The sequence below is a fragment of the Populus trichocarpa genome, chromosome 10, assembly GCF_000002775.5.
Source record: "Populus trichocarpa isolate Nisqually-1 chromosome 10, P.trichocarpa_v4.1, whole genome shotgun sequence".
NCBI classification, from domain to species: Eukaryota; Viridiplantae; Streptophyta; class Magnoliopsida; order Malpighiales; family Salicaceae; genus Populus; species Populus trichocarpa.
The window spans coordinates 6,200,067-6,219,649 of record NC_037294.2 but is presented as its reverse complement, the minus strand read 5'-3'; positions in this window follow the sequence as shown (position 1 = coordinate 6,219,649).

The following is a 19,583-nucleotide window of genomic DNA, read 5'->3' as shown; positions in this document are numbered from 1 at the left end:
TGGATCAAAGGCACTTTTCTAAGCTGGAAAAAACAGCAGCACCGAGTTTGGTCTAGTCATTTAACATGTCAAAAAATCAGCCACCAAGATCGATTCAGAATCGTTTCCTACCAGAAAAATGTATTTCCCATGGTAATATAGCATTCTACATATTTCGAAAGCATTCATTTTCAAAGCCTATTGAACATTTAATTTTTTCTATATAGTATACGATTTATTGAATTTTGTTTCTCATTTAGATCCAATTTAATGATACTTTTCAGCAGATCAACAATTAAATTACAAAAGGTTTGCTGAACCTATTATTGTTAGTGAGAAACTATTCCAATCCTAGGTAAACCTTTGAGAAAAATGACAGAGCAGCAGGTTGAAGAAAAATGACGACCTCTACACTGCTCTACAATGTATGCCATTTGTTGCTTGATAGTAGCAGCTTGGTATTCTGGTGATTGTGATATCAATGGACTCTGCAAAGGAACTATAAAAAATTATTCTATGTTAAGATATAAACAACCCAAACCAAGTTTTGAGAAGAAGGATTAGGTCTGCCTCCCTTTAAAAATTCCTATGTAAAATTAAGAGAAAGGATTCCATCTGTAATCAGAGAAGTCTATTGCGCACACCATTGGGATTAACAACCCCTAAAGTTAATGAAGCACAACCAACGCAACTAGCCTATAAACAACATATGAAGCACAACATGTATTCTCTCACAAACAACATATAACCAAATAACCAGATAGCTAAATTGCCAATCCAAGAGCTTGCCTTAATTCATAAGGAGTCGTATCTAACAATATGTTTTCCAAGCAATAATAGTGTTGTAAGATTGCCTATTGATGGAAAACAACAGCAAACAACAAAGAAAAGCAGCCTAAAATCAAAACAGAAAGCAATAACAAGCAAAATAAAAGGAAGTTACATTGTAAGAAGAGCCAAGACAAACCTATAGAAGCAATGAGCATAGCTGCTGTAGGCCACCAGAGGCCATAGTGTAAAAGTACAGGGTCTAAACCAAGTGTCTAACCAAAGTCCTAAAAAAAGGAGAAAGATTAGTAAATAACACAAAATATCAACAAAACCAAAAGCAAATGATGCAACATTCAGAGACGTGCTGACCTAGCTAGCGAGTCTAAGCAAGGAAACCAATAGAGATGAACATAATAGACCCATAAACTCAGGAACAAATGATGAGATGCACCCAGAAACATATAGCCTAAACAAAAGTTGTACAACAACATGTTTGCAACAGTTGTTGTACATATAATTTCCAACAATTTGCAACAGTGGGCAAACATATTTCATTTAATCACTGTCATCTAAAACCAATTAGATAGCGATGTTAGAGCAATAAGAATAAGAATAAGAATACCTTTGTGCATGCCAATAGGGAAGTCCGTTATTTCTTGTCTATTTCTTGGTTTTTGAAGATGCTTGACCCTTTCTTGATGATAAAGCCTGGGCACTCGACGCATCCTTCTTGGTTGGGATGTTGTTTGAAACTGCACCAATAAGGTTGCATGGTAGCAAAATGGTGTCATATAATTGTTACATCGTGTGAAAAGAAACAATAAATATCATGAATGATGAGCATGCAGAAGCGATCATTAAAAGAAAAGGGCAGTAGATCAAGAGAGTGTTAATGTGTGTAGTCTATAAAACAATCCAATGCTATATCAGAATCAACTAAAATGAAAGTAAGGATAAAAAATAACTTGTTTTTTTTTTATTATTATTATGAGGGATAGCAGAGTAGGTTTATATACATGTTTTGTGTGCTGTCAGGCCAAAAGAAAAGGCCTTTTTTTTTTTGCTTCAGGAGGGCATGCGACGTGAAGTTCACACTGAACCTAAATTGGCATGGTCAACGAGGATACGTGTGCTTATGTGCGCCTAGGTGATGTTAGTTGGAGTTGGCAGGTTGGATCTTCTAGAACCAAGCAAGCAAACTAAAACCAACAAACAAAAAACGCAGAACAAAAAACAAAAGGAAAAAAAAAGAAAAAAAGGGGAAACAATTCAAGCAAAACATTAAAAATGCAAATCAAAAGCGGTTGGATTTGCTAGGAATTAGAGAACCATATAAAAAAATTAAAAAAAAGAAAGAAGCATAACACAACTTATCCCAATTTGTTTTTAAAAAAGCAAGTCCTAACAACTGGTCACTCAAAGCATAAAGAATAATGTAACAAATGCATCATAAAAATATAACACAAAACAGCCCGATCAAGCATGTAAGGAGTTTTTTTAGGTTGATCTATAAAAGCATGACAACCAACAAAATATCAACAACAATCAGATCAATTGAGGCTATATGGGTAGAAAATAATAGTTTTAAAGGCAACTTAAAACAAGGATAATAAAATTGAACATTTGTTTTTTTGTAGGAAACCATCCACCAAGAACATTAACAACCATTAAACCCCCTCATAAATCTAAGAATGTGGAAATCTCTGTTGCGATGTCGCAATCGCACAAATTAATTACCCTAACTTCAAACACAACACACAAGATAGTATAGAGCAAGCAAGGGATCGATCCCACGAGGAAGATTCAAGTCAGATTTTTATGCTAGATGATATGCAATTTGGGGGGGGGGGTTGGACGTTATCTAGGCTAAAGCAAAAGAAAACAGAAAACTATCAAACAAAATTTAATAAAATCAGAAAATTATCAAGAGAACAAACCTTGGTCGCAAGCAGACATCCACCTACAGAAATCAGAACTGATCATGGAAAGGAAACATCAATTTATATTCTGAATATTTATCTCTTCTTAACATTGGTTAGTTAATGGATCCGCTGTATAACTAACCCTAACCATCAAACAACCACACTGTCCGCACTAGTAATTTAATTCAATCGCAGCCTTAAGAACTAGATAAGTTGATTAATCAAGAAAACATAACTGTCCGCAGTCTATGTTTGATTTGATTGAATGTTCTCCCTAAGATTAATAACGTAGATCCGCCACAATTATTAAAATCAGTTGCTTCACAAGTTCATATACCACAACTCCAGTTTTGATATCAAACTTAGCAATAGATTGTCTACAATAATAACTTAGAGTCCGCTCTAGCAATTAAAATAAACAATTATAGGAAAAATAAGCATAGAAGAACAAACATATTCATCATATAAAATGAAAAGAAAAGGTAAAATAAATCTCACAGTTCTTGAAATCCGAAGGTTTCCGTGTCCTTACAACCAAGAAAAAGTGTTTAGCCTTGCATGTTTGTTGAACAACTAATCAAAAAGAAGGAAGAATGCATACACTACCAGAAAATTGATAAATACAAATGGAAATACCGAGGGAATATTTTCGTCGGTAAATTTCCGATGGATTTTATCGACGAAAATATTCCCTCGGTATATACCGACGGAATTACCGTGGGAAAAAAAATTTAAAACAAAGCAAAAAAAAAGATGACGTGTCATTTTTACCAACGGAATTATCGACGGAAATACCGACGGAAAATTCCCTCGGTAAACTATGAACACTATTCATCATGTCAATTACAAAGGGAATTACCGACGGAATTTTCCGTCGGTATTTTTTAAAGAGTGTTATTTGACGGTTTTCTGAAAAAATTCAATTAATTTAAAATTTTCATTTAAATATTACAGACGGAATAACCGACAGATTGAAAAACCGTCGGTAATTGTTGGTGGTTTCTGAAAAAATTTTACAAAATTGAAAATTTAAATTAAATATTACCGATGGAATTACCGACGGAATAATTAAAAAATATTAATATTCAATTATCCGTCGGTAACGCGCCTCAATAAAAAGCCTGAATCCCCTTATTTCTTCTCCTTCTTCTTCTTCTTCTTCTTCTTCTTCTTCTTCTTCTTCACTATATGTAAAAAACATCAATATATATTTCTTTCTCTTCTTTTCTCTCCTCATCTCCTTCTCTTTTCCTCCATGTTTGGGTATGTCTTCTTCTTCTTTCTTCTTTTATTCTCTTAGTTTTTTTTTTAATTAATATGCTTAACAAATTTTTTTTTCTCTCCTTAGCTTCACTTGCAACTACATTAAGGTAAGATTTTTCTTTTTTCTTCTTTTTTCATGATTTTTTTCACTATATTTGTTTTTTATTTTATTTTTAATTGTTTTTGTTCTTAATAATTGTATAAATGTTGTTGTGAGATTTTTTTTTCACATGAGATCAATTTTTAGTTGATTTATTTATAGGATTTTTAAATTTTTAGCAATTGCAACTTTATTTTTTTCATATGAATTTTTTTAGTTGAATTTATTTTTTAGTTGAATTTATTTGTTGCAAATTTGTTTGAGTTGATTTTCTTATTCTTTTTTCCAAGCATTTTGAGTATATATTATACAGTGTTAATTTATGCTAATTTAATTATTTTATAATTTTATAAAATGAATTTTTTTAAAATATTTTTAAATAATTACCGATGGAATTACCGACGGAAATTCCATCGGTAATTCCGTCGGTAAATCCGTCTGTAAATCCGTTGGTAATAAAAAAATATTATTACCGAGGGATATACCGACGAAATGAAGCGGATAAATTTATTTTTTTATTACCGACGGAAAAAAAATTACCGACGGAGCATTTCCGTCGGTGATTCTGTCAGTAAATTAATTACCGACGGAATATGTGTCTTACGCTGACGGAAAATTTCCGTCGGTAAAACTGTTAAATCTTGTAGTGATAATTTTGAGTTTCTTAGAGGAGGGGGGCATTTTTCTCCTCTTGGCTGGCTGCTCCCCTTCTCTTCTCTCATTCTTTTTTATATCCTATGAAACCTAGTCTCTATTTTACAAAATAGTTCTCCCTTAAGTAGACTGTTTACATTTAAGTACTTCAATAACTATTTTCTTAAAAAAAAGAAATAGCCTTTCATGAAATCTTCAAGCTTTGACTTAGAGGAGCTAAATTGCTGAAATAAAAACTTGGATATCGGTTTAGATGCTTCGGAATGTAATTTGGACTTGTTTCTTCACGAAACCTGTTTGCTGGTAGAATTCAATTGTCATCTTTGAAAAATCATATCTCCATCATATGACATCGGTTTTGGCTGAAATTTTGAGCGTTTATATACCTTTGAGTCAGGAATCCAAAAAAATTGAGTTTGTATCAATTGGACTTCTGTAGCTCCATATATTCAAGTCGGAATGGCCAAAGATCAACACTGGCAGATTGCGATATTTGACTTTGAAAGCTAAGATTTTCATACTCTTCCTTATTTTATTTTCTTGCCTTAGATTTCCAGAAAGGTATGGATGTTAGCTTTTTAATGCCACTGGAATCACTTCATTTTGACCTCTAGAGCTCACGATCTGCACAAAACATCGACTGAAGGTCAAATCTATCAATTACCTCCAATTTACTCCTTTTTGTATCTTTCATTCAAAAGTGCCTTCAAAACATAAAACAAAGAATATCAAGACATTTTATATATAAAACATAGACAAAACACTAGTTAAATGTGGATGAAACTATCGAATAATATGGTTGCATCAATCTCCCTCAAAATCAGCTAGGAAATCTCAGAATATGTTTTAATAATGAGAATCTTGTATTAGCTAAACCAAATCCTATATATTATTCCTTTCTAGTTTAGTGCAGGATTCTTTCTTGTCTAGTAAGTATTTCCTATTTTAATAGACTATAGGGTTAGCACTCTTCTCCCATATATGTATATAAATATATATATACTTTAATTATAATGAGATATGAAAAAACTTCTCTCAAACTTCTTCATGGTATCAAAGCCTCTAGGGTTATAAACCCTAAAAACTGCTTCTCCAATTCATAACCATATACGGCATGGCTGCAGCAGGACAAAGCTCTATCTATGAAGTAAGCTTACAGCCAGAAACAACATTAGCTGAGAATATCACATCCTATCACTGGTCACAAACTCAACGGGCATAACTATGTTCAATGGTTATCATAGTTATGATGCTTATTTGTGGGAAGGGCAGAGACGACTACCTCATAAAAAAAGTCATCATACTAGAAAAGAATGATCCCAAGTTTCAGACACGGAAGACTGAGAATCACATGGTAATGTCATGGTTAATTAATTCAATAACAAACAAAATAGGAGAAAATTTTCTTCTATATGAAACAACAAAGGAAATCTGGGATGCAGCAAGAGAAACCTATTCAAGTTCTGAAAATACATCAGAACTATTCAAGATTAAGGCAGCATTACGTGATCTACGCCAAGGAGATCTTTCTGTAACTCAATACTTTAACACACTCTGTCGACATTCGTAACACTTAGACATGTTTGAAATTCATGCCTGGAAATGCCCTAAAGACACAACCCTATATAGAAGAATTTTAGAGAAGAAACGAACTTTCAAATTTCTTCTTGGTCTTAACAAATATCTAGATGAAGTTAGAAGGAGAATAATAGGGAAAAATCCCCTTCCAAACCTCAGAGAAGCATTCTCTGAAGTTAGGCGTGAAGAAAGAAAAAAGAAAGTAATGATGGGATCTTAAAATTCAGCCTTAACATTGGAAGGATCTGCCTTTATTACTCGAGGATATCTAAACAACAATTATGACACTCGACATAAAAGAGGAAAACCCTGGTGTGATCACTGCAACAAGTCAGGACATGTCAAAGAAACTTGTTGGAAGATTCATGGCAAACTTGCTAATTGGAAGTCATCAAGATTAACAAATGACAAAGATAGACATGCAAATACTATTAGCTTAGATGATAATCGAGACAAGAACACCAACCTTTCAACTGAGACAAGTCGCTTCACCAAGGAACAACTTGAGATCTTACAGAAACTACTTAATCAAAATCCATTATCTCACTCAAGTATGCTAGTCTCTGGATATGAATTGTTAGCTCAAAAAGGTAAATTTTCAAAAGCCCTTACTATTAGTAAGAGATACTCAAGTCTATGGATCATAAACTCCAGAGCATCAGACCATATGATAGGAGATGCAACTCTTTTTAATGAATACAAGTGCAATAAGAATCCTATAGTCCGTATAGCTGATGGATCTTCATCCCAAGTGAAAGGAATAGGCCTAAACAAAATTTCAAGAGATATGATCCTAAATTCCATTCTTCATGTTCCTAAACTGGATTGTAACCTCATCTCAATTAGTAAATTGACTCGTGATCTGAATTGTGTTGCTAAATTCTTTCCTAACTTGTGTATATTTCAGGATTTGGATACGGCGAAGAAGATTGGTAGTGCTAAGATGTGCTCAGGGTTCTATCTTCTCAATGGTTTCACTCTTCAAAAAGGACAAACTTAGAATGGAATCATTGCACCTTATAAGGGCCGGTAAATTTTAAATTTCTATGTTAATAAGGATAGTGATGTTATGTTATGACACCATTGTCTTGGTCATCCAAACTTCATGTACCTGGAGAAATTATTTTCTTCTTTATTTACCAATAAAAAATCAGAGTATTTCAAATGTGAAGTATGTCAACTTTCCAAGCATACTTGTAGTAGTTATCCCACTATCTCATATAAATCATCACAATCCTTTTGTCATGATCCTTAATGATGTATGGGGTCCCTCACAAGTAAAAAAATATAATTGGAACTTGTTAGTTTGTATCCTTTGTTGATGACCACACCAGATTGACATCGCTATTTCTCATGAAAGAAAAATATGAAGTTCATCAAATCTTTCAAAACTTCCATTCTATGATACAAACCTAATTCCACACTAAGATCCAGATCTTAAAAACTAATAATGCCAAAGAATATTTCAATTCTGAACTCAATACTTATTGTCTAAATTAAGGCATTCTCCACATCAGCTTTTGTGTTGACACTCGATAGCAAAATAGAATGGTAAAACGAAAAAATAGACACCTGTTGGAAGTTGCTAAATCTCTCATGTTCTCCACTCATGTTTCAAAACAATTCTGGGGAGAAGGTGTACTTATAGCCACATACCTCATCAACAGAATGCCTTCTAGAGTTCTAAAATTCAAAACTCATAGTCAAGTCCTCCTTTAAGCCTTCCCACACACCAAAATACTCTCTTTATTAGATCCTAAAGTGTTCGGATGCTCAATCTTTATCCATATCCATCCTCACCATCGCAACAAATTAGATTCTAAATCCATTAAGTGTATTTTTCTAGGATACTCTCCACATCAAAAATGGTACAGATGTTATTCTCCCATCAACATAAAATTTTATACCTCAATGGATGCCATATATTTTGAACATCAAGCCTACTACCCTAAGTCTGATATTCAATAGGAGAACATGCAAGAATATCAGAATTAGGATATAAATTCCGATATACTTCACACAAGAGACATCCCACAAAGTTATTCTTTAGTAACTACAGTCTCAGGTCCATCAGTTCCAATTCAGTCCATCCAACCAGTCCTAGTTAAATCTCCTGTACAAAGCCATCTTGCACCAAAACAAATTGAGAATTCTGAGCCTAAACTTCTTACCTATATCAGGAGGAAAAACCAGAAAAGAAGCTAGAGCATGCAATACCTCTTATATTAGACCACGATTCAGAACCCAGTCCAAAATCTGCTCAAATACACTCAAGTATGTAAATTTCAGATTGTGAGAATACTACTTCCTTTCCTGATGACTCAGACATTTCAATTGCTTTAAGAAAAGGTGTTAGATCATGCACAAGTCACCCCATCAGCAGAATTGTTTTATATGAAGGGTTGTCACCATTTTACCATGTATTTGTTTTAGCCTTTGACAATGTACAAGTTCCTAAGTTTATTGAAGAAGCTCTCAAAGATTCAGGATGGAGAAGGGCAGTCAGTGAAGAAATCAATACATTGAACAAGAATAACACTTGAGAAATGTCTGAACTTCCACTTGGCAAGAAACTAGTTGGGTGCAAGTGCATATTTACTATCAAACACAATGTTGATAGGAGTATTGAAAGATTAAAGGTCTGACTGGTTGTAAAAGGGTTTACTCAATCCTATAGGATAGATTACCAGGAAACATTTGCTCCAATGGCCAAACTCAACACTATCAGAATTCTTCTATCTTTAGCAACTAATCAAGACTGACCATTACATCAACTAGACATCAAAAATGCATTTCTTAATGGACATTTGGAAGAAGTTTACATGGAGATACCTCCAGGACTAGAAACTTCTTCTAACTACAACAAAGTGTGTAAATTGAAGAAATTACTATACGGACTTAAGCAATCACCACGAGCATGGTTTGACAAATTTACAAAGATAATAGTCCAGAATGGGTATTCTCAATGCTAAGCAGACCACACCTTGTTTATCAAATCTTCTCCAGAAAATAAAAAGGCAATACTAATTATATATGCTGATGATATCATCCTAACTAGTGACTATGGAAAAGAACTAGTGAAATTGAAGAAACTCTTAGCCAAGGAATTTGAGATTAAAGACCTTGGGTACCTCATATACTTTCTTGATATGGAAGTGGCACGATCAAGGAAAGGTATACATGTTTCTCAAAGAAAATATGTCCTATACCTATTAAAAGAAATAGAAATGCTTGGGTGAAAACCTGTAGAGACTCCAATGGATTCAACCAAGAAGATAGAAGCAGGACAGGACATAACACTAGTTGATAAGGGAAGATATCAAAGAATGGTAGGACGACTCATCTATCTCTCACACACCAGACCAGACATTGGCTTCTCTGTCAATGTTGTAATTCAATTCATGAACAATCCAACAGAAGAGCATATGGAAGCAGTTAATAGAATTCTGAGATATCTAAAAATGACCCTTGGAAGAGGCCTGCTATACAAGAAGGGTGGCAATAGAAATGTTGAAATCTACTCAGATACAGACTAGGCAGGAGATATTCTAGATAGAAGATCTACCTCTGGGTATTGCTCTTATGTTTGGGGAAATCTAGTTACTTGGAAAAGCAAGAAACAACAGGTTGTATCTAGAAGTAGTGCATAATCTAAGTTTAGAGCTTTAACCTTTGGCATCCGTGAAGGAATGTGGGTACAAAGATTATTCAAGGAATTTGAAGTGAAACTATTCAACCCTAGCAAGATGTTCTGTGATAATCAAGCTGCCATAAGTATAACTAAAAACCCAGTGCATCATGACATGACAAAGCACATTAAAATAAATGGACATTTCATCTTAGAAAAGATTGAAAAGAAAATTGTCCATATAATCTACACTCCTATTAAAGCTCAAATTGCAGACATACTTATCAAAGCACTTCCTGGAACTAATTTTAAAGAATTAAGTCATAAGCTAGGCATGTATAACATATACAACCTAGCTTGAGGGGGAGTGTGGAAATCTCCTTTAAAATTAGTTAGGAAATCTCAGAATATATGTTTTAATAAGGAGAATCTGGTACTAGCTAAACCAAATCCCATAGATTATTCCTTTCTAGTTTAATGTAGGTTTCTTTCCTATCTAGTAAGTATTTTCTATTTTGATAGACTGTAGGGTTAACACTTTTCTCCTATATATATATATATATATATATTATACACTTCAGTTATAATGAGGTATAGAAAAACTTCTCTCAAACTTCTTCTAAGAAAAAAAAAACAAGAATCAATACTAAAAGAAACCACACAAAGATATGAAAAGTAGACACAATTTAGAAACATCAAGATTGGAAAAAAAATGTGGACATATAATTAAAAGAATAATGGAAACCAAAAAAGCAACAAAAAATCATGAACACCAACAAAAAAGTCATGGCCAAACATCCAAAAGAATCTAGTCACAACAAACATATCAAAAAAACCACATGAACATAATCATAAGGCATCAATTCTAGAAGGCCAGACCTAACCTGAACCCAAGCTGCTAATAGACATTTAACAAGCTTAGTATGCACTTTCTCAAGCACTCTTGTAAGAAGGGGAACCAATAGATCAAAAGGAAAATAAAAAAATTATTGTTACAACAAGGTAACGAATATTAGCTAAGCCAAGAAAAGGATGAAAACAATGACGAAAGAAAACAAAAAGAAGAGGGAAAAGGAAAAGGATAACAAAAAAATCAAAAAAATAAAATGAGTCAAGAGGACAAAAAGAAGTCACTTGAGGAATGAAACACAACTTTGACAAAGATGAATCAAGGGCTCAATCAAGTATGAGCCTTCTGAAAAAGAAGGACCCAGCCTATCAAAGCTTATAACATGGAAAAGTAAAAGGAAAAAAAAGTAAATTTATAAGGAAAAGTAGAAAAAATAATGGAGTTTAAAAAATTCAAAGAAAACATTAAAATCACAAATGAAAAGGAGTTGGGTCAGTTGAGAATAAAAAAACTGATTCAAAGTTTTTAATAAACAAAGCAAGCTAGACAATATAATCAATCCCTATGGTAAAAAAGGTAGAAATAAAAAACTGGTTGTTCTAAAGCATAAAAGAATGTAACATGCATATTCGACTAGCACAGAACTGAGACAATAGGCTCAGAAATGCAAGAAAGTGTTTTCGTGGTTAATCCTTAATTGTATATATAAGCCATGACAATCAACCAAAACTAAACCACAAACAAATTGATTGAGGCTGTACGAGAACAAAGGAACAATCTAAAGACCACTGAATGTAAGGACAAAAGCAAACAAAATCATTTAAAATGAAATGTCTGCTTATGATATTAGCAACTCGAACCCCCTTCCTCAACTATCCAAGAAAAAGAAACAACCGAACACAAAGTAATAATTCATACTCCATTCAACAAATAAGAGATTAAATTAACATCAAAGTAATTAATTAGACAACTAAAAACCTTAACTGATAAAAAATGCCTCTTAAGGTTTCTAAGAGTACAACACAAAGCCAAAGTTACCAACAACAAAACAAACACAAAAAAACATGACTAACTAAATGGTAGCACAACCAGCAAAAACAAAACATATAATTAGGGAAGGAGTAATCACAGGAAAGTAGGTTGAATGCAAGTAAGATGAAAAAAAATATGTGCAAAACAACAAAGAATCTACATAAACAAAATACCAACCAAGAAGCATAAATAACATCAATAGAATCTCAAAGAAATAAAAAATTGAAAAAAATCAATATTTTTAGCAAATTAGCTTATAAAATTCAGAAAAACATCAATGCTCTACATCTTTTCAAGATAATAACATCGAAATTGCACCTCAACTTAATGTCACAATATAGAAAATCATATTAAAACCTAAAAAAAAAAAAGAATTCAAAACCCAAAATGAACCACAACCAAAACCCATTAAAACAAAAACATGCAGCTTCATAACCAAAGAGGTAATTGAAAAATAAAAGAAGAGAGCAAGGATCTTAGATGAAAAACCTTCTTTTCTTTTCTATTCGACATACCTAGCTCCATCGTGGAAGAATCACCACTAGCACAACCACCCTCATCATCAGTGATGCAAGAAAAGCCCTCTCTCAGTCTCTCTGCAGATCTTTTTTCTCCATCATGGTTTCCTCCTCGTCCACACACTCTCCTACACTATATTGGAATTCTAAAAGAAAAATTCAAAATCATTAATACAAACATAAATTCAATTATAAACCCCTAATTTGAAAAGGAAGAAACATAAAATCATCACTGATTTTTGTACGCAAAAGCCCAAGTTTTCTGCCTATCTTCTCATTCCCTTCATAAAGAAAGGAAAAGAAGGGTTATTAAGAGAAGGGAAGATAGAAATCAAAAGAGGGAAAAAGCTTTTTATCTCTAGTGAAAAAAACTAGATGACAAATAAAAATAAATTTGGCAAATATTGAGCCATGACAAAAAGAAGAAGAATAAAATAGAAAAAAAAACCCAAAACACCCTCTCTAAATCACCAAGTCATCTAACATATTCAAGGGCATAATTGTCATTGAACTATTATAATCCATAGTTAAGCATACACAGTACACAATACACAACGAATTGCTTTTAGTTTATTAGTTAAAACAAATGTGTATGTACATAGTGTTGTTTGCAATGTCATTCACAATGATTACACTCTATATCCTACATTGCACACAGTTCTTTTCCCACACAATTTAGTTAATAATAATAATAATAATAATAATAATAATAATAATTAACAAGCGAGCAAGATCACTACGAAACTCGTCATACTTGTTGAACTTAGAAATATCCAGTGATTGCCTATAATAACCCTAATTTATAAAATTAGAGGTTTTCATAATTTCAAAAAAGTTGAATAAAACAACACCATGTGATTTTTGGCTTTTGATACTAGTACGAAGATATTAAATATAAAAAACAAAGATTTTGCTTTTAATTTAGTGTTTTTGTATAGGTGTGTCGTTATTTTAAGAGAAAAAGAGAGATAATGAAGTGACAAATTACATTTGAAAGAGAGAGAAAATATTTATGAAAAAATTATGCAATTTTACATTTATCATATACTAGTATAAAAATATTTTTTGTCTAATTTAATTTTTTCCGTTAGCCACAAAGGCTAACCATAACTTTTTAAACCTTAGATTGAAAACGAAAAACATACCAAATTATAGAAGATTTTTTTTATAATTATCCCTAAAAAATATTGAATTAAAACCTCAAATTAGAGGTTTTTAACTTTGCGGTTGAATATGAGATTGCGTGTGTTTTAAAAATGTGTTTGGCTTGAAAAAATATTAAATTAGTTTTTTATTATTTCTTGATGGTTTTGAGGTGTTGATATTAAAAATTAAAAAAATAAATTGAAATTATATATATATATATTTTCAAACTAAAAATATTGTTTAAAAAATACTCTACAGTATGATACCTAAATAAAGTTTAAAAAACACATGGCTCCACATATGGAGCAATAAATAAAGTTTAGTTAGTTCACATGTCAATAGTCAGACTGATAGTTGAAATATCCAAGCAAAACATGAAGGGCCAATATCCATGCACGAAAAAGCAAAACAAGAGATTGATTGATCGAAGATAATTGATTTTTCAAGAATCACATGCAGCAATATATTCGTCCTTGATTGTACAAAACCTCGACGGATTGGCTTTTAAGAAAGCTGCTCATTTCTTTTCTTCTTCAAATTTAAATTTTAAATTTAATATTAAGATTTTTTATTTTTCTAAATATATTAAATTGATATAAAAAAATTCTCTTAGATCATTTAATAAAAATACTCAATCTCAATTAATTAGTATAAAAGCTATCGAATTTATTGTGGAATAAAAAAACCCCAAGGGTACAAAATACAAATCGTCCCTTTTTTTTTACACAAGGAAGGCTACAAGCTATTTTATTGTAGTTCTTTTTCAACAAGAGATAATTTTGTGGTGGGCGTGTACTATTCTACCAAGCATATATAATCGACCTCTTTTTTCAAATTATTTTTTTTTATTTATTAAAAAAATAATCTGGATTTAATATTGTAGTCTTTTACTTGTATATAAAAAACTAAAAGACGTATCTTATTATTAATTTAAATAATTGATGTTATCATCATCCATCAAACGAAGAAGTTCATGAACCACTGAACAATTCTATATTAAAGAATATGTTTTTTATTGCAAGATAATCCTATTTATAACAATGGAACACGAAAAAAAAGAGAAAAATAATTGACTCCCTTCTATGAATGCCGTTTATGAAAGCTAAGCCCATATACAAGAAACTGGATGGCGAGGCATTAACAACTTTACCTTACTGGCCAAATGGTACATTACATTGTTTATAAATAAATAATTCAATTCTTAATCCGATTATCTTAAGATATTCTATCATGATTTCACTTGCACATTATGCTAATTGATCATCTGCTCTTTTCTGCAACTTGGACATTAGAGTTTTTCTGCTACCATAAAATTAATAAATACAAATAAAAATATTGACAGAAAATTTTTTATTGATACATCGCGGTGAACTTTACCGACGAAATAGTTCATTGCTATGTCCGTTGGTAAACACCAACGTAAAATTTCCGTCGATATATACCGATAAAATTACAGTGGAAAATGAAGGAATAAAAAAAAACAAAAAGGTACAATGATGTGTTATTTTTACAGACGAAAATACCGATGGAATAAACTCATCTATAATATTCGTCTGTGAATCCATTGGTAATATTTAAGTTGTGACCTGACGAGCAATCCCCCCTTTCTTATTCGTCCTCCCCCTATTTCTTCTTCTTCCTCCATTTTCTCTGCAAAAAATAGCTTACCCCCTCCCTCCATTTTATCACAAATCAACCTCTCATTACTACAAATCTAGCCACCCTAATACTCAGTCTGTCATCATCACTGTTTTGATTCATTTTTTTAAGATTTTCCATATCAAGTAAGCAAAACTATCCATTTTTTGTTTGAACTCAATTTTAAAATGTTAATTCTTATTGTATATTTTTATAATATATGTAATTTGTTTGTGTGTTTGCTTATTTTGTAGTTTTTTTCACATAGAAAGTTATTGTGTGAATGTATGAGTTTTACATGTTAGGGTTTATTTGAGATTTTGAAAAATTATATTTGTTTGTAATTTAATGAAATTGATTTCGATTTTGTGACTTGAGTGTTTTGTAATGAAATAAAAAAATGGCTTATTTAATGGGTATATTTTATATTTTGTTAATTTTATTGTTGAATTGAAAATTTGGTAAATGTGTATAAATTTGAATTTATGTAGATAATTGATAATGATTTAAGAGTACTATTAAAATAGATTTAATAAGTTTGAGTTAAACCAATGTTAGCTAATTTATTTAGTTTACATAATTAATGAATACATGTTGTCATCAATATTCTATATAGGTTTGATATAAATAATGGATGATTGTTTATGGATGTATCAAGATTCACCTGAAAAATTACGTAAGATGGATTATTGTAATGAAGTTGAGGGTTTTATTAATTATGCACTATCTAATCGGAGAAATATTAGTGGAGGTGGTATTAGATATCCATGTAAAAGGTGTAAAAATAAAAAAGTTTATCAATCTAGATGTTTAATGATACATCTTCTTTAAAAAGAATTCATGGAGAAATATTTGTGTTGGTTTGCACACATAGAAACATATGTTCCTCACGAAACCATGATAAACAAAGATGGTTGGGTCAACTTATATTTCTAGCAACGTGTTTGGGGTTGTAGATGACAATAGTAATCCTTATAGAAATATCATTATGGATGCGATGAGAATCAATAAAGGTTATGCAGGTGAATGTTCAATCATAGATGAAGAACCAAATGATAATGCAATTGAGGTTTTTGATCTTTTGAAAGATTCTAACGAACCATTATGGGATGGGTACACAAATCACAATAAATTATCAGTTGTTGCACAAGTGTTCACCATCAAGTCAGATCATGAGCTGAGTAAGGTTGGTTACAACAAAATTATTGAATTGACAAGTATTTTACCTGAAAGGAATAAAGGACTTCTAAGTCTAGAATACCAGAAAATTGACACGTGTCCAAACTTCTACATGTTGTACTACCTTAGAAATACAACTTTGATTGAGTGCAGATTATGTGAGCATGCTCGTTATAAACCTAGAATTGCCAGATGAAGAAATCTTGCCACACATAAAAAAACTTAGATACTTCCTAATCACTCCTAGACTACAAAGGTTATTCATGTCTTCAAATACTGCTGAGCATATGATATGACATCATTCATATGATATGGTGGATGGAGTTATAGTGCACTCATTTGATGGTGAAGCCTGGAAATATTTTAATAGGTTACATCCTCATTTTTTAATGAAATCAAGGAACATACGTTTTAAGTTATATACAAACAGATTCAATCCATTCGTGTCATTTGCTGCTTCTTAATCTTGTTGGCTGGTGATACTCATAGTCTACAACTTGCCACATAAGATATGTGTGAGGCCATAATTCATGTTTCTATCTATGGTCACAACCGATCCTAATAGTCCAAGTCAGAATATAGATATTTATCTTTGACTATTGATTGATGAGTTGAAGCAGTTGTGGTCATCCATGACTTTGACTTATAATGTCTCGAGGAAACAAAATTTTCAGATGAAGGCAACTTTGATATGGACTATTAATGATTTTTCTGTGTATGGAATAATTTTTGGTTGGAGCACGCATGAAAAATTAGCATGTCCATACTATATGGAAAATAACAAAACCTTCACGTTAACAAATATTGGTAAAACATCTTTTTTTTATTGTCATTGACAGTTCTTGTCAACAGATCACAAGTATAGAAAAAAAAAAGACTTATTTGTTGGTAGAGTTGAAAGGGATGTTGCACTGCCGGTACCGTCGGGTGAGGAATTGTTTGATGTGGTGTCACAGTTCGATGACATTATATTTGGATTTTAAAGTAGTTAGCAAAAGTTTTCTAGTTTTAGTGTGATCTACAATCGGTAAAGCGAAATATTTTCTGGAAGTTTTCTTATTGAAAAACTAACCTCCTCTGTCATGATCTTGGTGTCATACACATTGAAAATAATGTATTTGAAAATATTTTTAACACGGTTATGGACATGAAAAGGAAGGCAAAGGACAACATGAAGGCTATAATGAATATACCTTTGTTTTGTCACTGTAAAAATATGGAGTTGGTTTATGATGGTTCACGGGTTGCAAAGCCCAAAGCTAGCTTCGTCTTATATAAAAATGCATATTTATTTGTCTACCAATGGTTTAAAAGTCTGTAATTTTCTCGTAGACATGCTTCGAACATATCTAGATTAATTAATTTGGAGGAATACAAATTGTATAGAATAAAATGTTATGACTGCCACATGTTTATGCAAACACTCATTCCACTTGCTTACTGAGATTTATTGTCAAATGGGATATAGGATGCACTCATGGAAATCGGTTCCTTATTTAGAGACATATGCTCTAACAAGTTGCATACCCAACATATAGAGAGGCTTGAAATGAATATTGTCCAGAAAATCTACAAACTTCAAATGATATTCTCTTCATCATTCTTCGACTTAATAGAGCATCTACCCATATATTTACTATTTGAGTCAAAAGATGAAGGCCCTGTTTAGTATAGATAGATGTATTCATTCGAGAGGTTAGGGATGATTACACATGCATTGTAATTTAATTTATATTGTCTTTTTTGAAGAAAAAAAATCAAAACATTCATTTAATTCCATGCAAATACTTGTTAAATCTTAAAATAAAAGTAAAAAAACAAAGCACATATTGAGGCTTTGATATGCAAGACTTATATTGTTGAAGAAATCTCAATATTTATCTCGTGTTATTTCGAGTCTCATTTAAGAACAAAAATCAATCACATTTCAATGTATAATGATGACAGGGAAGTTCTTTTGAGTGGAAACTTGTCAATATTTTCTCATCTTGGATGACCTGTACCAAAAATATTGTGAGGAGAAGGTATTTGACAGAAATAGAATTCAGACATGTATATAATAATATGTTATTTAACTGCAACAAATTGAGACCTTTTATTCAGTAAGTGTAATAATTAACATGTCATTATTTCCAAACAATTTTTCTCTCGTACTATCATAAACTGGTAGATTAAATAATTCATTGTAGGCAACATTGTCAATTTTTACTATCTAAAAATTCACAGCTAACTAAATCTCATATCTTTCAATTAAAAGATGAACAATTTTTCACATAGTTAATAACACATATAATTATTCTTATCTCTTAGAGTACTTAAATTCATTACATATTTCTCATTAAATGTTTATGGTTGTAATTCATGTACCAAGTTTATCAATTGAGATAGAATGTTAGTGTTACTTTAAATTTACTATGACTAGGTCTTGAAAGAAAGGTGAAATGCTATAACGGTTATTTCATCAATGAACATGTTTTTTATACTGAAAAGTATGGTCATAGTAGAAAAACATATAATAATGAGGTTTATGTTAAGGGATCGACTTCTAATAAGTTTGAAGTTGACTATTATGAGAAGTTAGAAGAGGATATTGAATTGCAATATTATAGTGAGCAAGATAGAGTTTTTTTTTATTAAAATATTATTGGTATGATACCACCAACAAAGAAATCAAAGTAAATCCTCATCATGGTTTGGTTAAAATCAATACAAAGGCTAGACATCACAATGTTAGTGATGTTATTGTTCTCTTTAAGCAATGCCAGCAAGTTTATTACACAAACACTTCTTTCTTTAAAAATAGATTGTTCTAGGGTTGATTGGTTGTCCATAGTTAAAACCAATCTTAAAGGTCATGTTCACGTTGTTCAGGATGGTAGTGCTGAAGTAACTGCAGGAGATGATGTTTCTCAACTTGATGAGCTAGTTGATCCATATTGAGTTGCTTCATCTATCAACATAGAGGAAAATTTAAGTTTTCACGTCGCTAAGAATACTTTTGTTGATGTTAACATTGAGGAGTTAAATGATGTTTTGAGAACCAACGAACATACAAAAGTCAATGAAGATGATGATAGCTATGAAATCAATATAGAAGATTATGATGGAGATGATAATGATGAAATTGAAGAAGAAGATGATGATGATAAAATCTGAAAGAGGTCTTCTAAGTTGGAGAGACATGACAATTTGAAGAGATTTCATAATGTGATGTCCAAACATTTTGTGTGGTGGTAGCAGTCTAGTGTGAAGAATTGGAACATGGATATTCATGATTCCATTATCATACACACTGGTGGATCCATTTTATTGTTTCACATGCGAA